At 32.5% G+C, this 20252-nt stretch overlaps 1 pseudogene across 1 annotated transcript; it reads right to left on the reverse strand.

Moving 5' to 3' along the window:
• Nucleotides 1–7490: 7490 nt before the first annotated feature.
• LOC145566791 (uncharacterized) lies at nucleotides 7491–20223 on the reverse strand (annotated as a pseudogene). The gene is made up of 12 exons (XR_014095490.1): nucleotides 20132–20223; nucleotides 16720–16813; nucleotides 16447–16573; nucleotides 15412–15471; nucleotides 15252–15288; nucleotides 13667–13754; nucleotides 12399–12951; nucleotides 12154–12207; nucleotides 9426–9523; nucleotides 8801–8926; nucleotides 8552–8641; nucleotides 7491–8021 (listed from the first exon to the last, which is right to left on the reverse strand). The product of XR_014095490.1 is annotated as an uncharacterized LOC145566791 (transcript).
• Nucleotides 20224–20252: the final 29 nt, after the last annotated feature.

Consider the following 20252-nt stretch of genomic DNA (forward strand, 5'->3'; position numbering starts at 1 on the left):
TAATTATATTTTTACGATTTCTTAACTTTTTACGATTTTCAAGTGTAAATTTAATGCTTATATATAGCCATAAGGGCTATGTATAACATTTTTTTTTCCTATTTTATTATTTTGATATACACATTCACTCAAAAAAAAAAATAATAATAATAAATAAATAAATAAAAGGGCATCACACATTCTCATTGAAAAGACTCAAAAGAATACCAACCATATCTTGGAAAGTTGGAAGTAATCTCATAAAATTTCATCAAGTTTTGGCCTTCACCATCCCTAGATGTAAAAAGCTTATGTTATTGTCTCAGCCTTGGAAAAAATGAAAGATTCATCATCTTGGGGAAAGAGCATTGTCTCCCTATTAAGTCATGTCCAAATATTCCTATTATAAAAATGTAATCACCATGATTGTGCTAAAATAATTCCTACTTTTTTTTTTTAAGGAAAATAATTCCTACTTAACAAGTTAACATATGATTAATTAGTCTTTTTATCAACCAGTAGGCACAAAATTCTTGTGCATAATAAGATTAGTAACAATAATCAAAGTTATATCTCAAGATTCAAGGAAAAGCATAGGGGATTGAACTATATATATTATTCTCATTGTAAGCACCAAAAATTGAGTTTAATTAAATTGCTTAATTAGCCTATTATATCTACAATTATATGAATTAATTATATAGGCATTGAATCTTGTGAATAAAGGGAATGTCTTTTTTCTCTTTTCTCTACCATATGATTTCATATGACTGTTATGAGGAGATTCTCTAGATATTTAAACACTTTAGGCAATTTTTTAAAGGTAGAAAAAAGGGTGTCACTAGATTTTTCTTTAACCCTCTTCTTTTTGTCATGTTTAGAATTCAAAGATTCTAATCAAATACCAATTCCCTTCCTTATGGTTTGCTCCATATGTTTTTGTTTTACCTACAATCTTCTAAAAAAACCATAAATGTTTTTCCTATGTACTAACTAATCTAATCTAAATTATAGATAACTGATATTTTGAAAATATGCATTTTAACGAATATATCAATATTTTATATGATTTTACTTCTTATAAATCAATAAGAATTCAATCAAGGTCGTCAATCTTGATAAACTTTGACTCCATATTAGGAAATAAATTAAACAACTAGTTATTGCCCTAGGCGATACCCCGGTACATTGTAAATTTATAATTAAGTTTGATCAAAACTAATAAAAAGGGTTAATATTAAACAATACGGATTATTAACAAGTGAGTAAAAAATATAATAATCTATATTATCTTTTATTAATATATATTTAAAATATGCATGTCAAATTTAAATATGGAGGTTATACATACGAAGAGTTTCATGAAAAATAAACATAATCACAGAGAATTAAAGTTATAGAACTTTTTTAATTTAACTACACATTATTACAATTCAATGTAGTGAGAAAATGATGATACATATAGGATGACACCTGACGTACATGGTAAATAATAAATGAGGGTGATACGTGGCTTAGCATGTTGTTCCTATAGAGATTAAAGATGAAGGAAGTACAACACTTACAAAAAGCTAAGAGCCTAAGAATATGATACTTTTGTATGTTCATTTTAATAGCCTTACGCCCACTTCATCGGTCCATCCTCTTTCAAGAGCATACATAAGGTATAATGAACGATAAAAGTTGTGTAAGTGTAAGTGTTAGTGGATTCCTAGCACTTCTGGTTTTGATCTTTAAAGATAAGAATTTCAGAGATAAGTATCTCACAGATATTTCAATTGAAGAAGGCATTTCCCATTTTAGCAGGATACTATGCCTTCAATTTGATTTCATGTCCTACATGAAATTGGGCATGGCGCCGTAAATATTCTTTGTAATCACGCTTTATATTCACATCAATTTGGAAATATATTCTTTATAACTATGTACTCCCTTCGTGTTTTAATACGAAGTAAGGGTATGTTCTTTTCAGCTTATTTTCAGTTCAATTCAGTTTAGTTCAGTTCACTTCTTATCTTAATTTCCTTCTCTCATAAAATATTCAATTCTGTTCAGTTCAGCACTAATAAGTTTAGTTCAGTTCAGTTCAGCTCAGTTCAGTCAATTAGAACAGACCCTAAGTGTTACACTTACCAAATCCGACCGTATTTTAATAAATGTTACATTTCCTTTTTTGACAAAAAGTTACATTTAAATATTATTCTCTCTCTTCTCTCATGGTCCTCACTCAAACCCACTACTACTTTTTAATTATATCTTTTCTCTTACATTCATTCCTTTTTAATAAACTATTAACCCCACTACTTTTATTTTACAATTCTTTAAAACTCTAACTACCCCACTAGGCCCACTTACCTCTTGTTTTATTTAAGTCAATTAAATTGCCTAAAACTATGTGCCGGTCAAACAGTAACACTTAGTTTGTTCATGTTAGTTTGTTCATGTACTTCAACTCTCATGTTATTTTTTCACCCGATGTTCTGTTGAGCACATGAACAAACTAACATGAGAGTGAAAGTATTGTCCCACGTTAGATAAGGAAAAGTATTGAGATATGTATCCCTAATTGAAGTGAGTAGATAGTTGTTGTGTCTAATATATAAGGTTACAAGACTACTCTCTTTATAAGCCTTATTGCCATATGGTTTTGAATTAAAGTCTCCTTGTATAAAGTAGACTCTCGGGGCCTGTTATGTTCAACTTTATTTCAGTTCAATTCATTTCAGTTCCTAATTTCCTTCTTTTATAAACAATTCATTTCAACTCAGTTCAGTTCAGCTCCAATCAGTTCAATTCAGTTGTTTTTAGTAAATCGGAACAGACCCTTGTAAAATGTGCGGTTTAGTGTACGTTGTTACCATGTTCTCTAAACAAATCTATAAGAATGAAAATCAAGTAAAGAGAATGCATATGTTTTTTAATGTATTTTTTTATTTTTTATCTTTAAAGAGTCACAAAGAAGGGATTGAAAATCAATTTCAAAAAATCTTGAAACTAAGAGAGAAGCTCTAACCTATGTGACAACCGTTTTAATTCAAACAAAGTAAAGTTTTTCAAAACATCATTGTCTTTGAATCGGAAACTCGAATTAAATTCTAACGCAAATTACTTGACTCAATTGGACCCTTACAAGACCCCACCACTATTTTAGTATATGATACTGTTACTTCTAATGAAATTCCTATGTTTGTTACTTTGTTACTAGGGATAGGATCATAGGAGTTAAAAACCCCCCATTATCCCTCAATTTCTATCTACGGGTGTTGGTAATTGGTATAAGGGAGAGAGATAAGAAATATAATTAAAAAGAGATTTATACGTTTGATAATAAAAAAAAAAGAATAAAATTAATAACGGTATATTTACAACTTTATTACTTGAGGTATGTTCTGATTAACTGAGCTGAACTGAACTGAAATGAATATTTGAACAGTTTCTTATTCTACTTTCACCTTCGACTTATAATATGTATTAAACAAAGGATAACACTTTATTTTATCCTTATTCCATTTATAATTTCCAATCCCTATCCTTCCCTCATATTTTTCTTATCCTTATCCCTCATACCAAAAGCCCCGCTAATAAAAATGGAAAAGGTTTATCTAAATGAGAATTGAAAACAAAAGCAACTAATATAGCTTACAAACTTTTGACTTTATATAAAATATAATATAATATACTTCTTTGTTTTAAAATATTTGCAATACTTAAACATTTACTTTTGTCAATGAATAATAACCCTGATCATAAGTATTTATAATGTACGTAGTATATAATTTAACAAAACATTATTATAAAAAGGTTATCATTTAGAAAATTAATATGTATTGATGCATGCTCATATTATGCACGATATTAAACATTGTATTATCCGTTTTCCTATCTCTTTTAATTTGAAATAGGTAAAATGTGTACTCTCTCATCCCTTTTGTTTGCCTCATATTCCTCTTTTGGTATTCCTTTAAGAAAGCTTCATAGTCTAATTATAACCCCACTTAGCACTTACAAGTTACAACCACATGTGCACAATTTTGCCTCAATTCTTAATAAAATGTACTCCCTCCGTCCTTTTATTAGAATCTCATTTCTCTTTATTATGTGAGTAATAAATGTTAAAAAATAAGACTCTAATAAAAGGACATAAGGAGTACTTTACTTCATGGTACAATCATAAATTAAATAGAGGAAATAGTTTAGCATAATAATCCCTCTATTTAATACCTAATTCACCCAACACATGTTTTTAGGAGAATAGTTATAGTGAGTTGTGTTGAGATAATTATGCACATTTTATAATAGTGGATTGTTATGCTTTTCTTATTAAGGAATGAGAATATGAGATAGTGGGCATTAGACCTGGCAATCCTGACCCGACCCGATTGACCCGACCCGAATAACCCGACCCGTAACCTGAAGTTGACCCGAAATCATTGACCCGAAAATGACCCGAACTCGAATTAACCCGACCCGACCTGAACTCGACCCGAAATGGAGTTGACCCGAACATGACCCGATGACCCGAAGTGACCCGACTCGAATGACCTGACCTGAAATTGACCCGAAACCCGAACTTGACCCGACCCGAAATGACCCGAAACCCGAAGTGACCCGACCCAACTTTAACCCGAATTGATTGACCCGAATCAACCCGACCCGAATTGACCCGATAATAAGAGAATATGATGAAATGGTTAATTACTTGTTTTAAGGCTTCTTTATTTTCTAAGGAATAGGTCCTCACGATTTTATTTTTTTTTAAACGATTTTACTTTATTTTCCAACTATTTTTTTAAGTGAATTTATTTTGGTGACCCAACACAAACTTGACCCGAATAGACCCGACCCGAGTTGACTCGACCGAAATTGACCCGACTCGAAATTGACCCGAAAATTGATCCTAAATATTGACCCGACCCGAAAAGACTCGACCCGAATTGACCCGACCCGAACTTGACCTGACCCGAACTTGACCCGAAGTGCTGACCTGAATTTGACCCGAAACCCGAGTCGACCCGACTCGACCCGAACCCAACCCGAACATTTGCTGACCCGAACTTGACCCGACCTGAATTGACCCGACCCGAACCCAACCCGAATGACCTGTTTGCCAGGTCTTGGGCATTCACACCATCTTTTACAAAATTGTCTTGGATGGTAGGTGAGTCACACTTATCCCTAGTGTAATAATTACTGATAAGTTAAGATAAGTTTAGTTCAGGAAAAATAAGTTCTGATAAGAGTTACGTACAAGTTATCGCTAAAATAAATTTTAATAAAGTCTAATAAGTTTAGATTAGTTTAAATAAGATTAGATAAGTTCAAATAACTGAAAATTAAATGCGTAAAACACACCATTGAGCCCAAAGTTAATAAAGAACAAAGGTATTTGGGACAAAATAAAAAACGAATCTATAAATAAATTAAAATAACAACTGTTGACATCATCACTTTTCAAATTATACACATGTCAAGTTGTGGTTGAAATTTTTCCGCCTAAATTAATTGCTGACATCACATTTTTATTTTTATTTTTTACCTTAAATTATTACAATATATATATATATATATATATTATTTTTTATTTATTTTTTTTAAAAAAAAACAACTATTATATTATATTATATTCCATATATTATATTATGATGAATTTGAGTTACTATTTAGCTTCAAAATATAATTACTCCCGGTTAAAGAGCACTTCGTATTGCATAATTTACTTAAATTTATACTCTACTTCAAAATTAGTTAGATCTAAATAGCATTACAATTAATGGTTAGGTTTTTATAATTTATCTCATACGAGGGACATATGTAAAATAAATATTTATTCAAAGAAATTTTTTATGTCGTGCATCACTTGAGGCTTATCTAGTTAGCTATTAATTAAGGAACATGAAGAGCATCATTTGGTTTGAGAGATAGGGATAAGATCATAAGAGGGAAGAGGAAGGATTAGGATGGAATAAGGACAAATAATTGTTATCCCATGTTTGATAAGTATTAAAAATAATTTTGAATAAGTGATAAAATTACAAAGTTATCCTATTTAACTCTTATTTTTCAATTTCATTAAGAGTGAGTTGGGTTTTTCTATATACCACCTTCCTTAAGTATAGAAATAGAGGGATGAGCGAGGAGGGTAATTTATCCCTAACCATCTGTTTTTACCCCTCTGAACAAACACCCCTTCAAATATAAACAGATTGTTCAATAAAAACTATCCTCTCGTTTTAAAGATCGTCTCCTTTTGAAATACCAAATATTAGTATGAGGTTTACCCATACAAAATTGGAAATAACTATGTTATAAGACGTGTTACAACTTTTAAGTAATGTATAAAGTCAAGTGAGACAATAGAATGAGACCAAGAGAGTATAAACAATATGGAAATACTCCATATAATAAATTTAACGGCAAAACAAAATGCCGAAAGTGTTGGTGGAATATAGTTGCATATAGGCTTGTTGATGGAATAGGAAGTGGGCCAATTTAGTTACAAAGTACACTCATTCACTTTAGGCATTATTTATACTGTCTAGGCCACATGTATTCTCTTTTAAGCTTTGTTTTTTCGCTTGTTTTGTGTAATTTCGTAATCATTCTTTTACTTTTGATCATTTTCCATACATTATATACTTGGGTCACTTGATTATTGACTTGCATCTTTCATTTTATGAAACTTATAAAATCCCAATTATTACAAGCTCTGAAAGCAAAGATCATGTATGAGAAAAGTCAAAAGTTATGGTTTGGTGTTTCTTTTTATCCAAAATCAATTTTCTCTCACTAAAGCACCCTAATCATAATATTATTGGCCTCATCCTTTAACATTTAACTAAGTCGTATTTATCAATTTCATGATGGCCCAATATTTTGCATATACTTCATATTTGTTAATGAATTGCACTGTTCATATATTATCATTGACCATATACTTTTGTATAACTAATATACAAGTATATTCATAAAAGAAGATTTAGATTATTGTCAATATATATTTTCAAATACCAACTTTTAACAATTTTAATTATTAGATAGTAAAAAATATTAGTCAAATTTGTACTTTAGCAAACGGAATAATAAAAATATTTCACCACTTTGTGATATCCTAAAATTTTCTGGTATAAGTACTTGGATGTGGTCAAATATTTGAAAGCATTTACTAATGTGAGAATTCTACACCTAATAATTCTCTAGAATTGGGTGAGTGTAGTTGGCAGCAATAAATGTGAGCACCCCGCTAGAAAATTTTGTATATTGTTGTCTAATATAAGCATGCTTACATTATTAGCTTTCTAATTGAAGACAGCCAAATTCGAGGAGTTAAAAGGGCAACAAAGGTGCAAAAACTTGTTTATGATTACACTTCCTACTCATCTTATCTTAGCATGCCACACCACTTAAGTGAAAACTATTTCTGGACAAAGGGATGGAACATACAAGGAAGTCGGCAAAATGGATCCGTAACTTCGAGACAAAGGGAGTACTCGTATATAAATGACATTAAAAAAAAAACAAAAAAAAACAACAACAATTATGGAAAACCATTTCGATTACTTTGCGTAAGAGTTGAACATTGCCTTTGAGTTACAGATTTGTAGCCTATAAAAGCAATCTGACAAACTAATATCATGATACATACCATTAAATGACAAGGGCAGAGGAAAATTTTCTAACCTTCTCACTATTGTTTATGATACATGCCCTCCCTGCTCCTGTGTATCAACATCTCCTGTAAGCATTGGAGGATATTGTAAAACAAATTCTGGCACAAAAGGGTTCGTCTGTACTCGTTTTCCTGCAAGCTCGCCTTCTCAAAATTGCAGCAGAAAACAAATAACAACCGCTGGCTGATATTAAATACAGCCAGATCACCCACGAAGAACTATGAAACTACAATCATAAACAAATAGTTTATCTGGCCCTCAAGCAGCTGGTGCATGTTCACGTATAGTGTCTGCCAGCTTATTTCGTTCCACTTCGTTCTTTACTCTTATTAGAAAGGTCCGGGGGGTTACTTTACTTTCCCCTTCACTATCCTCCTACACAGAAAAGGATTGAGAATAGTAAAATTAGCCACAAAAATGTAGTATGTTATGGTGCATCTCATCTCATATTAAGACTGCCTAAAGATATTTTTGGGTGAAAGTATGTCACTTCTATTTTCAAAAAGAAAAACGCTAGCCAACAGAAGTCAAGGATGAGTTAAAGTGAAAGGAGAAAATGGTAAGAAAGCACAAGGCTCTATTGAGATGAACAAAGTGTTTGTGTCCACCTATTTCTTGAAACTTTATGTCGGAAAAAGATAAGTAAGAGGACAAGATGTGAGAGCATAGCAGAATGCAGAAGACATTCCAATACACATGCATACAAAAGCAATTTGCCAGGGACCAGGGACACTAAAACAAAAGCAAAGAGAAGATGAAACATTAGTGTCACTTGCAAGGTGTCCCTAAATTTAGTATAAGTAATATTTTAAGCAGCAGAGCGACAAGTAGTAAAAACACAATAGGACTGCAAGGAAAAAAATATACACAAGGTAAATTCAATACAAGGCATTGTAGAGTATTACCGAAGTATGGAATATGGTCACAATGGCATTTTTCTGCATACTTGTCTTTATGCCTGGGTATATTGAAGCATTAAGCATAATTCTTCCGACCTACAAAACCAATAGATAAACAGACACACAATAGCAGCAGTCAGAAACTATAGAATGCTGATATGTAGATGGGAAGTCCAATGGGAAACTATAAATGAATAATCATTCAAACAAACTACGATATGGTTGTCAACAAGAAGCATAATATCAGAAACATACATCATTACGAACAAGAATTATTGGCTTGGATTCCTTGGTACCCTTGCTAGCACCCTCCACACATTTGATGGAGAGCTGGCCAGTACCTTTATCCTTCCATGGCTCTTTATCAGCGGGATCAGTTGACTGAAATGCAATAGAAAAACACCATTTTAATATCAATAGAAATAGGTGTGACTTGTGAGAGTCTCTTTACATAAACAAAATAAATTAATAATACTGTACTATGTTTCAACTGAAATCTTTATTTAATCATATGCCACAACCTATCACATGACCAAAAAAGTGCCTACCAAAATCCTGGATCCGGGAAATTAATATCACAAAACACTTTAGATAGTAAATGACAGTCAGCATATAGAAAAGAGTATTAACCAAGATTCTGCAAACTATGTGATAAACTCAATAACAGGCGCAAAATTTATGCATGCCATCGTATATTTATGTACACTGTTTAGAACTCTGTGACAATGTGACACTACAACCTACTTTCCAAACCTTGTAGAATACTCATCAATAACAAGTACTTCATATTTGTTGTTTCGGCAGCCAAGATATGTGCTGCCTATGCAGTACTCACACAACGGGAATTAAAGAAGGGCAAGCTATAAAATCCTGACAGTACCTTTACATATAGTTTGCATTTGGTTTCATGCACCACAGTAATACCCTTCTCTTCAGCCTTTTTCACAGATGGGCTGCTAGGCTGCTCAGGTTCATTATCTGCAGATTCATATAATTTGAGCAACAGTTGGAAAGATATGCATGCACAGCTAATAAAATAAAAAAGGCTCTCAACATATATCAATACATAAGAAAAGGTTCTCAACATAAATAAATGAAATAAACCATGAATCCCATTATGATCCAGTTTTAAGCAGTGTCTAGGAATGTCAGATGTATGCAGCAGGTATATGTGTGTCTAATATACAGGAATTGACAATTAAAGTAACAGAGAAAAATTCCAGGTATAGCACATTCCAGAAGCGGAGATGTAAGAGAAAACATTACAGACATCAAACTTGGGATGTTTTACAGGGAAATGCGGGAACCCAGAGCACCAACTTATAATTTTTGGAACATTATGGCACTAAGCGAAGCGAAAGAGCATGTCAGAAAAACATATGTATAGGTATTCTAGGTGGCCAGAGCTTCAGACTATACATGAATTTCTGTTTTAACTAGTAAGGAAATGTTTAAATTGGAAATGCCCGACAAACACCACTGATGTTTCAAAAGAACAAGGCACAGCTTGGTTCCAGGGGCACGTTTATGAGTAAAAAACTGCCTCAAGACAAATTCTAAATTCATGTTGTCTCATCTAACAGGCTAAAAATAACTACACATCATTATCAAGAACTCAGTTTATTGACAGCAATTAAGCAGAACCCCTTTTCTCTCTGTTCTATTGTAGTTATGATTCTTATGATGTGTTTAATATGAGGTGAGAAACGGTTGCAAAGAAAGAACACACCCTCTTTGATAAAAAAAAAATAAATAAATGATTGGCAAAAAGTAGCTAAACAGAAGTACACCAATTCTTGATCAAACTCAAAAGCTATGTTACACGGACTCGGGAACGGGTGCCGGACACGGACACATATCCAAGTGTCCGATCCGGCAAGTTCCAAAACTTTAGGACACGGGGACTTTGTCCGATATTTGGAAACGAGAACGGGGACACGTCAATACGTCACTAAAATTTATATAAATAAATTATATATTACAAAAGCTTTAAAATTTTCATTATATCTACCCCTATTTTTTTTTTTTTTAATTATAATTCTTTCCTCGATAAATTCTTTAAATAAATGGCAATCTTCTCTATATTAATGGTGGTTTTCAAACAAGCAGGGGCGGATCTAGGGGGGGTTCAAGGGGGTTCATTGAACCCACAGATTTTTTGGAAAAAAATTATAAGTTTTAATTTTTTTTTTTAAAAAAAAAAGGTTTAAAAGAAATTTCTGTGAGGATAATAATCACATGGGTAAGTTTGGCGCATTGGTAATGCTCTGAATAATAGAGCAGCGCGCCCCTAGGGTCTTAGGTCTTAGGTTCGACTCTTGCTGGCTTCATTTTTTGTACTTTTTTTTTTTCCTCCTTACATTCAAATTTCAGATTTCAGAAATCAAACATCGACATTTCTTATTTTCCCCAAATTCCCAAACACCAAAACCCTAACCTTGACACCATATGACCCTAGCCGCCGCGGCACCGCACACCGAGACACCGACCGGCGACCGGGAGCACTGACGACCTCACGTCCTCACGGAGTGACGGAGACACGGACGAGGAACGACTGTTCTGAGTTCAGACTTCAGAGTTCTTCTAAAATTGTGAGTCCTCTTAATCTCTTATTCCTCTACTCCTATTAATTCTTAATCTTGGTTTGCTTGTTTTATTTTTTAAATTGGTTTATGGTTTTGATATATTGTTGAATTATTGAGGAATTGAATTGTAGAAACTTAGAAGTTAGAATTATAAATTTTTACTTGTTCTGTTAATTCAAATTTGATAATTAGAAGAAGTTTATATTGTCAAATTTGTGTCTATTGGGGACTTGTGATTTTAATTGATAATTAATTGTGTATTTTGTGTATTATTGTAGATTGTAGAGCTTTTGTTACCATGAGTTTAGTTACTTATCTTGAGAGAGACTTATTTGCAAGAGTTAGTGATGATGATGTATTAGCACACTTTCAAAGTATGAAAACTCGAAGAATGCTTTTGTAGTTTTTTTTTTTTTTTTTTTTTTTAATTTGTTTATTTATTTATTTTATTTTCTATTGTGTAATCCATCCATTTGTAATAAAAATTTGAATTTATGTATTGAATTTTTAATCAAAATATGATCATCGTTTCTTTTTTTTAAGATTTCGAACCCACAGTTCGGAATTCCTGGATACGCCACTGCAAACAAGATATGTTTTTCTTTCATGTTTCTTCTCTTTTTTCCTCTCCTCTCTTAATGGAAGTGTCCGAGTGCACAGTGAAGGATCGGACACGTGTCCCATGTCCGTGAAGTGTCATGTCGACACGGACACTTCGCGATATTAGCCGTGTCTGATTAACATAGCTCAAAAGGACATACACCCAAAGTCCCAAAGAGAAGGCTAGAAAGTAGAAACACGTTCCCAGAGCAATCCCAGCAATAACAATAAAGTATAAGTTGAAAATAGGTTCCTTAGCCAAAAAATAATTAGGTTTTTTCAACAAAATAACTATAATAAGCTTTCCAGTTATGACTTAAAAGTTATAACATGACTAATTCCCTGTATCCCCCCTAAAATCCAGCACACAAAAAGGTATGTGTGGTGGAGGAAATTAGACAGAAAACTGGATTTGTATCATACCTTCATTAGCATTTTCCTTAACAGTGTCATTTGAAGCTGCCGGTTTCAGATTACCTGAGTACAAAATAAAGAGTATTAATTAATTATCAACTAAAAAGCATTAGTTTAAACAATTAATGAGCCGCAAGCCCGCCACACCCATATGGGCCATATCTAAGTAAAATAACCCAGAACTCTCTGGGAAGAAATGGCTATTCATCTTCAAATAGATGTACCATTCCCAGTATGTCATGAAAAATACCTACCAAAGAAAGATGTTTGACTGTTGGAGGAGGTTCCAGCATTCCAAGCACCAAACGGTGGTGTTTGACTGTTGGAGAATATTCCAGAACTTGTGGAACCCATAAAGCTTGTGGTAGTCGTCGATGAGGGTGCATGATTGTTTGATGATACACCAAAATTAGGCGAAGTAGAAAAGCTAACAGTTTTTACTGGTGATACGGATTTGTTATCAGTGGATACTCCAGAGCCCCATGAAGTTGTAAGAGCAGTACTCACACTTTGCGAAAGAGCTTGAGAACTGGCAGACAATCCAAAATTCCATGAAGGGGATGAACTTGAAGCTGTGTTAAGAACTGAGGCTTGGGTGCTGGAAGCTCCAGAGTTTCACGAAGATATGAGGCCCGCATTGGCACTAGACATACCTAACTTAAATAACCCTGGGCCAAAATTTAGTTCCTTGTTTGCATGTGGTGTATTTTTCTTCTCATTGCTGTGGGTTCCCAATATAGGCGGCACACTACTACCTTCACTACCAGTATTTGATTTTAGCCAGTTAACAACATCAGCAAATTTCTCCTGTAAAGCAAGAGGCATATTGATCATTGGAAAAAGTTGGCCATAAAAATATCTAAACTTAATTGAACGCAGAATAACAATTAACAGTGAAAAACTGCAAAAACAAGAACAAGCACTAAGGTCAAAGGGCCTGAATAGGAGAACATGTATGTTCAAATTTTCAAAAAATACTTGCACAATAAATGCATTATGAACCATAAGCTTAAGTGTAATTCTGTAATATGCAGCTTTGACTGGCTATGAACTACGTTGATTGGTGGTCAGCCATAGCTCGGATATGAACAAAGTTTTTTCTGTCTCTCTATTTGAACTTCTCTGCCTTCCTACATCAATTTCTTTCTGTGACTCTGCTATTTAACTTTTCCACAATTCAACACTAACAGAGGGTAGATAGAAAGGAAGAAGTAACTGGATAGCCAAATAGGGCACAAAAAAATCAAGTCCAGCTAAAATCAACCCGCCAGAAAATTTAAAATAATATGAGGTACATGAACACAAATTTACTAAAAACCAATATCACCAAGTACCAAACTCTAGCTGAAGAACATTTTAATCATCATTAAAATATTAAAGGATTAAAGGACTTAAAATATAAAGATAATTTCTCATCCGGCAAGAAGAACTACAAGTCTATATAACCCAGTTATAATTCAGTTCACCACGAGTAGCATGAAACTGATAGTGAATTTAAAACTTGGAAAGGATCTTATCATACCAGTATGTCCGAACCCTGAGTTAGGTAGTCCCTGACGCCATCTTCCCAAAGTTCATCTGGGTGATCCCGCAACTGAGATTGCACCCAACTGTCGACATAATTAAGCAATATAAAAATTCAAGGTGTCAAATATACAGCTTTGCAAATAATGAAGAGGTAAATACATATATCTAATCACAAAGACAGTCAAAAGGGGATCACTCAAAGTAGGAAAATAAAAATAAGATATATGCATCACACTTCAGAGCCAAAAGAACACCAGTTTATTGCTGACTGCAGACAGTCATTTGTAGATCACAAACTGTTGGACTTTATGATTTTGATGATGACACAACCTAACTTATTTACAAACTAATAAGAGCATGATTGTTTAAGTGTGTGATCAGTTGAAATGACTAGGAGAATTGAGTGTCTTGTGAAGATACCATGAGGAACAAGACAGCCAGGAACAAAGCAATCCAAAAAGAGAAGAGTTCCCTCACGTGCTTCAGAAATGAAGATTTGAGAAGAGAGGTTTCCCCTCTGAAGAAGCTTCGGAGTGGAAGCTTCACCAGAGTAGAGAAGAGAAGTTCCTTCAAAGGAACAGAAGCCTCGGAGTAGAAGCTTCATCAGAAAATCATGAAAACTAAGATATTTTTATATTTTAGGATTTATGTAAGTATAAGGATACTATTATACTCGAAATAGCTGTGTGGAATTGGTCCAAAAAGATTAAACTGTACATGCTTAGTTTTAGGAAAACAGTTGGGTTTAAAATCTTATCTCTTTATTTTACAAAAAGGATTTTATTTTATTTATTTTCGAAAATGAGTTAAACAAATAAAATCTGCTTTGTTTTCCAAAAACTTGCGGCATACTCCCCATGATCTTTCTTAAGTCATGGTTTGACACATTGAGGAGTTCATGCCCTTGAATTTAGAACATGTTTCTTCTTAGTGGGTTAGAGTAGTGGCAATATGAATGAGCTGCACAAAGAGGTTTTTCTAAGACGAATTTTGGTCTATAAATAGTCAGATGATTTCACATGGAAAAATTCACCCTTACTCAAATAGATTTCATACTTTGTTTTCTTTACATCGAATCAAGAGTCCAATTCCACATTAGCGAAATAAAGTGTTCTAATGTCCTTATACTAGAGTTTATTCTTTAGAGTTGTATTTTGGGGAATTGAGTTTGAGTGAATTTCTGTTTAGGAGAAAGAGAAGAGAAAGAGAAGAGAGAGAAGAGAAGGGTACCAAGTTGGGTGACTTGTTCCTCGGGGCCTTTGGGTTCATTGAGGAACTCAAGGTTAAAGTCTTTAGTTTGTAATAGGTCCTTTTGCCCTATTCTAGTGAAGATTCTTTTCCTAAAATCCCAAGTGGTCGTGGTTTCTCTCCTTGTTTAAGGCCAAGGAGTTTTCCACGTAAAATCTCTCTTGCACTTTCTGTTGGACTGTTCCTTTAAAAGTTTGACAAATTTGTCATACTACAATTCAACCCCCTTCTTGTAGTATTCATTGAAACAACACAAACAACTCAAAACAAGCGAGGTGATCCAATAATAGAGACATAGAATAAACAAGAACTCCACTAGAAAGAAGATATACCTTGCAAATTCAGAATTTAAAGCCCTTGTCGAGCAACCTTATGCCGATCCAATAGTGGTGTTGCAACTGTTTCCACTCCAGATGAAGATGCTATGGCCTTTTTACTTTGAAACTGCATGAAGAGAAGAAAGTAAGTGCAATAGACATTTCATTATCCTACCCTTCTCCTTAATGATGTAACAGCTGATATAGAAAGGATTGACTAATAGCCATAATCTACCTAAAACAGCTCAAAATTATGTTCATGTTAAAAACTGGAAAAATTGTGCAGAAATGTTGAGAAAGGAGGTGAAAATTATGCACTAAACGCTGAAATACAAGATAATACAAGTTTTCTAGAGGCTTGTTCTCACCCAAAGTGTAAAATAAACTTATAGAAAATTCTCAATAGTATTCTTCATGATTTCTCCCTTACCGGTCTACTCTTTATCAGCATTTATAGTCTAACTATTGACTAGCTTCTTCTCTAAATTATTCTAACCACTAAATATGCATTGCTTACACTACCGCTCCCCCTTAGGCCAGTTCATTACAATTGATCAGAATTTTTCATCTTGTTCACCTAGAAGTTACGAGTACATCATAAACATTCATCGGGATATACCTATAAAATTAAACCAGACATTAACTTATAATCAAAGTCTAAGGGCATCAAACATTGAAAATTGGACAAAAATAGCCGAATTATTACTTTATTAGACTAAGAAAAACATTATGTAATTACACATTTCCAATTTTCCATTCAACTGGATTCCTCTAACAGAAGGAGCTCAATACAAATCTACCGCCCCAAAAGCAAGCATCTCCAATTAAAAATATGCTCTTTGTAAGATATTAAAAAGGCAACAAGTTCAAAGCGTATCAATTAAAAATTTGCCACATAGATGAGATCCACCACACAAAACTAAAGGAAAAGCCCCAAAGTTGCCAAATCTAAAATCAATGAGTTCATACAAACATTCAACTAATGCCAATTCATCGCCAATGTATATGGAACACTTCGTGTTAGAGCAAGTCAGCAAACATACATCTCATTACCACTCAAAGAAAGACTTTAAATAAGTTGTCTAAGACAATATTAAACTAATCAAGTGCTTATTGATCAAATAGGATATTTCTTTATACCATCTGACATCCCCCCCACACCCCCCCCCCCCAACCAAATGCTTGAATACAAACCCAACTCATAGTGTACCTATCTCAGTAACAAAGCGTGATACAGCACTTTTTACGAACATTCTGAGCTTGCTCAAGAATAACAGGATTACTAAAAGAACAGCACCCAAGGTGCCATAGATAGAGCAAAAAATGGCAACTGGCTTCTAGTGAGTGGACTCGAGATAAGTTACAGGTTAATCAACGAGTATATCGAATCAATCTATCATTTTTAAATCAGTCACACTTGCAGGATCAATAAAAACATATTACAGCCGAGATGTCTTTGGGCATTCCCATCCTAATTATGAACAGTCTTTCGAAACAGATCTAGAAAATCCACTAATTCTACATTTCTACTGCTTAAGGAAACTGATGCCAACACACTGACAGGTTCAAAGTACCACCTAATTTTTTCAATTTTATAGCTCAAACTCCAAATTTGCACCAATTTTTAGGCAGGTCACAAATTCAGCTAACTTAACACAGTCACTTAACATCTAAACACAAACTCTACCTAACCCAATATAATTAAACAACATAAATTTATATTTGAGAAACAATTACAAACTTCTAACCAATAAAAAGCATTGATTCTAAAATTAAAATACACTATAATCACAATATAAATCCCAAAATCATCAAATACCCAGAAAAACTAAGACAAAACCAAACATGGGTATTCAATCAAATAGTACTCCGTGTTATAAACTAAAATCAAATTACACTAACATTAAAAAATTAAAACTTTTGAACTCACGGGATTTTCATCAGCATTGGAGCTCAATGAAACGTTTCGACGCTTTGTACCAATCATTGGATTCGACACTCAGAAACGCCAATAAAGTTGAAAGAGGAGAAAAAAAATTGACAAGATTGATTTAAATTTTGCAGAAAAAAGAGGAGAGAGAAAGAAGTAGCAGGAAATTATTAGGGTTTTTGTTTGGTTCAAATAATTTTGGGGTTGAAATTTTTTTTTTTTTCTGCTGAGGAAGGTGAGAATTAATTTAATAATTAAAAAAATAATTGGGCATTTATGGTGAGATGAAATTATAGCCGTTGATGATGTGATTGGTTTTAACTTTTAATTTGAACCGTAGATTATAGTTCCGTTTGCGGGGAAAAAAGAATATGCCAAACAAAGTTTATGTGGCAAACCGCACATGATCGATGAAGCAGGTGCTCGTGTGTGTTAAGTGATTGATGGTCTTTTTTGGTTCACTTTCTAATGGACCGTTGACATGGCTTATTGGGTCATTCTAATACTGGCTAGTATGCACTTTCATAAATAAAAATAACCTATCACCTATGCTCTAAGGGTTTGTTCTCATTGACTGAACTCGCTGAATTGAACTGAACTTATTAATTAGTGATTTTTAATTACGAGTTAGTGATATTTGATTATTTATTATTATACATATGTGTATTTACAAATATACATATTAAAATATTTAAGAAAAATATACTATATAATTAAAATATTTATGGATAATATATTAAAAACATAAAACCCCAAAATATTTTAAAAACATATACTATTTAATTAAAAAATAAAATATTATTATGACAAAAGAACACAAAACACTTTGTAAAAAATTATCACAATTAAAAAAAATAATAAAAAAAGGAAAAAGCTGGAACGAAATTAAACAGAGCCAACCCCCCCCCCCCCCCCCAACTGTATACCACTCTCTTTTTTATTCTAATTAATACAATGTTATTATTAATTATTATATTAATTTATTATTATTATTAATATTAATATTAATATTATTAATATTATTATTATTATTATTATTATTGTCGTTGTTGTAATAAGAGCTTAAAAGAATGAAATTTGGCTTTATATCATGAGCAATATCATTAAATATAAACTGAACTGATTAGAGCTGAACTGAACTGAGCTGAGCTGAACTGAACTGAACTGAAAATAAACGTATGAGAACAGGCCCTAAGTCATACTCATGGCTCTTGCAGTCTTGCACCCGTAAAAAAAAAATAATAATAAATAAAAAAAATTCATGGCTCTTGCAATATTACACTCATTGACAATCATTATTACTTACTCCACTTTCCTAGTACTCCCTCTGTTTTTTTTTTATTTACATCACTTTTCTTTTTGAGGTGTTTTTTTTTTTTAAATGCATCACTTCTATATTTGGTAACTTTATACTATATTTTATCATTTCTCTCTCTTACTTTAAACCCCACTCAACTTATTTTATCATTTCTATCTCTTCCATAGTCCCCACTAAATAAAAATATTTATCCTCTCTCACATACTTTCTCTTTCATGATCCCCGTTTTACTTTTACTATGATAATTTATTAACCCACTCACAATATTATATTACTCTTCTAAAACTTTGTGCAATCCAAAGTGATGCAAAAAAAGAAAAAATAAAGTAAAAATAAAAAATAAAAATGGTGGGAGTATTACAACTTTCAGTAGGTAGAATACGGAAAATGATTTTGGCACATCATAAATTGATTTTGGCACACCCTATCTGAGAGCACAGTTTTTTATGCTCTTTTCACATGGAAGTGTGCAAATATCAATTAAGGGTGTGCTAAAATCAATTCCCGTTTAATACTTATATGACCTTTCTTCAAAAAAAAAAAAAAAAATACTTGTGTGACCTTGTAAAATATACGGAGTAGTATTAAAGCAATGCCATTTTGAGAACAGTAAAAAATCAAATGTGACAATTCTTCTGTTAGAAAGGGAGTATATAACAACATTAATTTGGCAGAAATTGATTTATTTTATTTTTATTTTTATTTTTTTTTTACAGAATTGAATTGAATGCCTACTATAAATGAGTGACATTGAGTCATTATTGAAGAGATGGAAGAGTAGTTAGATAACTTAGATGTGTTTTTGAAAACTGATTTCAGTTGTGGGTGTTCTTGTAAATGTGTTTTTTGCAATTTTCCCCTTATTGTTTACATTAGATTGTAGAAATTGAATTGATTACAATTCACCTACTTTTTCTGTTCTTCATATTTTTTCAAGGAAAAAAAAAGAAAGAAAACTGCAATGTAATAACAATGATGAATTACAAATTCTTAAAACACATGTATGTGTTTGTCTATAATGAATGCTACCACATCTTTAGACTTTACTAACTTTAATTTATCAAATTTACCATGAACAATTATCACTTCTTCTGTTTATTTAGTTGCTATTGACTTTTGTATTATTTAAATTCTCCAATTTAATTCTCTTCAATAGTTTTATACTGAATGAAAAATAAACTTAGCTTACATCGGATCTTATTAGAATTTTGTGGAGTATAAAACTTATTCATTAGGTTAGGCTTTTGATTGAGTTGATCTTACTAACAAATTAATCTCAACTTATACTTTCACAACATCAATCATAAAATTTCTGTAACATTTGTGATGTTACAACAATGAAAAATAAAGTGAACTATTTAAATATCCTTCATGTCAATAGATTTGTTTTGATGAAACATAATCCACATATGAGCAAAATTAAAACTAGATGGAATTTCGCTACTAGCATTTGAAAAACATAGAATTATAGACCATTGCATGTTAATATATTGCAAAAACTTTTTGTTAATTAAAATCCAAAAATTCTCTATCCTTTTTCTCGAGATAAAGAAAAAGGAAGAACCAAAATACAGAGTACATGGGATGATCAACTACTTATAGTTGTATCTATTTTATCTCCTCCTATCTTATTCAAAAGTAATGTACCATAAGAAGTCCCCTATGCAAATATTCACATACAATAGTGTTAATACTAATGAACTAGTCCTGCTCCCTCCGATCCTTTTTGTTCTTTCCATTTTAATTATATTTGTCTCGCAAAAGATTT

The sequence above is a fragment of the Chenopodium album genome, chromosome 11, assembly GCF_948465745.1.
Source record: "Chenopodium album chromosome 11, dcCheAlbu1.1, whole genome shotgun sequence".
In the NCBI taxonomy this organism is placed as follows: domain Eukaryota; kingdom Viridiplantae; phylum Streptophyta; class Magnoliopsida; order Caryophyllales; family Amaranthaceae; genus Chenopodium; species Chenopodium album.